Genomic DNA, 3,026 nt, shown 5'->3' on the forward strand with positions numbered 1-3,026 from the left:
TATATTTATTTAGTTTTTTTAGTTTTTCTCTGAAGAATAGAAAACTGAGAATTTTTCTGGATGACATCCCACTTAAAATTAAAGCAGACAAAATTCTTCATATTTTTGGGTGATGTAGGATTCCATTTTAGAGTGCTATAAAACAGTCTAGGCGTTGATTCAAATGAACCATTATTAGGAAAAATTATAGAATTTTTTTTTCTCGATTCCACATTATTTTCGTGATGCTGAAACCGAATTTCAGGTTTTTCATCTCGTTTGCCAGGTGAAACTTTAACTAAGTTTCATTAAGAGGCCAATTATATTTTTTTTATATGTCCTACTTTACCTGTATTAACTGGGACAAGCCAAAGGGAAGACTGCTTATTCTCCAATATCTCAGTTACTTATTATTTTTTCAATCCCATATTGAACAACACAGTAAAAATTATACATAAGTAATAAAATGTGTAAAACATAACTTACAATGAAATGTTTTTGTCAACTTATTATTATTCACACACATTAACATGTAGCATTATCAATTTTTTCATATTCTACTAATTATAATAGTGCAAAACTGTAAAATCAAATAGAAAAATGATAAGAAAATATAATTGTTCCATCAAAAAAAAAAAAAACTGATGCATAGGTAAAAATTGTACCTTGTACCTTAAAAAACTTATTATTTCTTTCTTATTGAGAATGATAATGCCTTTACTTTATATTTAATAAAGGTAAGTGAAAGCAAAATCCGACTATTCTAAAAATTACCATGGAAAAACAATAGTTGTTTGTTTGTTAGTTTTGAAAGGGCGTTTAACAGCCTGGTCATCAACGCCCATTGGTTGTTGACTTTGGTAAGGCCTAGTTGTTTTAGTCATAGCTTTGGTATGATGTACTGATCCACAAGAATTATAATTAAATTTCTGGCAATTATAATTTGTTTAATAATCGTTACGATATTGGAAAGGATGGTGAAAAGCAGATTAACTGTTCTAATTTTAAAAATAAGGCAAGTTAAATAGATAATTATAATAATTAAAGGCTGGTTATTAAGTTAGTCTGATGGATGAATTTAATGACTTTTACAATTACAGATTCGTCGTTTCTCAACGCCATTGGGACATTTCAAGGTAACCCTAACTGGTTCAGAGTTGATGTGTAGTGACGATATTCTTCAAAAATGTGTTTGACGGTTAGATTGCTATTACATTTTGAACATTTTGGAGGTGCCTCTCCTGTTATGATATGTGTCAGTCGGGTATGTCCTATTCAGAGTTGGGTGATCAGACTTCATAGACACTTCCAATCTCATTCTATTGTCCTTTTCATTGACTGTTGTATTCTGCACATAGTTTGTTTATTCATAACTCATACCAGTGATGCGGCGAGAGGGATGCGCTGGGATCTTATGAGCTCTGCTCTACCCCTCACACGAGGGGGATAGAGTGGGCTTAGGGATCCCAACAATGAAAAACAATAGTTATCCAAATTCTTTCTTACTTTATATTTATCCATTGTTTATTACTATTAAGAATAAGAGATGCTTATTTTTTTTTTTTAAATAAACATAATGAAAGATACGGTTATATATATTTTTTTTACTATAAAAGTAATCATTTAAGAATTTTTCTTGAGTTATGAATTTTTTTTTTATAATCGAACTTTATTTATTGATAGATATTATAATCTGCAACACCGTTGTGGGCAATAGGTAATAATGATGAACTATCACATTATTACTAAAATAAAATAAAATAAGAAAAAAATGAAAAATAAATTTAAAAAAAAGTACATAAAAATAAATAAAATCTCTCTTAAAATATATATACAGAAGGAAAAAGAAAATGAACATAATCAAACTATGTGCATGAAAAAATAAATAAAAGAGTCTCTAGTCACATATACACTCCTATATACAATATTTACGCAATCGACCTGAGGATCCCTGAGCCCACTCTATCCCCCACGTGAGAGGGCAGAGCTCATAAGATCCCAGCGCATCCCTCTCGCCGCATCACTGGTATGAGTTATGAATTAACAAAATATGTGCAGAATACAACAGTCAATCAAAAGGACAATAGAATGAGATTGGAAGTGTCTATGATGTCTGTTTTAGGCGGTTGCAAGACATTTATTTTTTTTTAAATTGCCAAATTTGCAATGTTAGACATACTTAAAAGTTTGAGTGAACTTATAGATATATTTCCGAAATTAATACTATTCAATGAAATAATATATTTTAAAGAATCATTACACAAGTAATATCAAAATATTTTTATATAACAAATCATAGGCTTACCCAGCTAAAAAAAGATTAATTTAATAAAAATAATTATTATACATACTTTTTAAACAGCAATAGTTAATAAAGCTCTGGTATAATTAAATATAATTTTGGTTTCATTCAACTTTTCCTAGCTGAAATGTCAACCTGATCGATTATGGTTTGTCCCCCCCCCCAGTTTTGATCCTGGATACGTCCATGTAACATATATGAATATGAAAAAAGTATTATTAAAAAAAAAAAAAAAAGAAGAAATTTGAATAGTGAAGATTCGTTTTTGTAGATAATATAATTTAAATTTATCAGAGACTAAAATGTAATTTGAATCGTTGGCTCATATCAAATAGTTTTATAACTATTTAAGTTTTTTTTTCTTTGACCGCACCCAGACCATCTACCTTTTATTGTAATTTTTTAATTTATACATTCATTGATTATTCAATGACTAATGAATTTTTAATTTGGGACATTCGGCGCCGTGGCTTAGTTGGTTAAAGCGCCTGTCTAGTAAACAGGAGATCGTGAGTTCGAATCTCGCCGGTGCCTAATTTTTTTAAATATTATTAGGAAAATGTTCACAGTAGGTTTCATATTAATGGTATTTTTATTAACTACATTCTACCAGGAGTTAGTAGTGGTTAATATATGAGAAATAATATATTATATACGATATAATTATGTAATAGAATGTAATATGTAATAATATCTAAGTAAATATATATATTATAGCTTTTTAGGAAATATGTGAAGCATTATA

At 28.8% G+C, this 3,026-nt stretch overlaps 1 non-coding gene across 1 annotated transcript; it reads left to right on the forward strand.

The window, feature by feature from the left end:
* Positions 1-2,741: 2,741 nt before the first annotated feature.
* Positions 2,742-2,815, forward strand: TRNAT-AGU (transfer RNA threonine (anticodon AGU)). Its single transcript has one exon. It is a non-coding gene; the product is annotated as a tRNA-Thr (tRNA).
* The last annotated feature ends 211 nt before the right edge of the window (positions 2,816-3,026 follow it).

The sequence above is a fragment of the Halyomorpha halys genome, unplaced genomic scaffold (assembly GCF_000696795.3).
Source record: "Halyomorpha halys isolate HHAL.00 unplaced genomic scaffold, Hhal_1.1 Scaffold248.1, whole genome shotgun sequence".
NCBI classification, from domain to species: domain Eukaryota; kingdom Metazoa; phylum Arthropoda; class Insecta; order Hemiptera; family Pentatomidae; genus Halyomorpha; species Halyomorpha halys.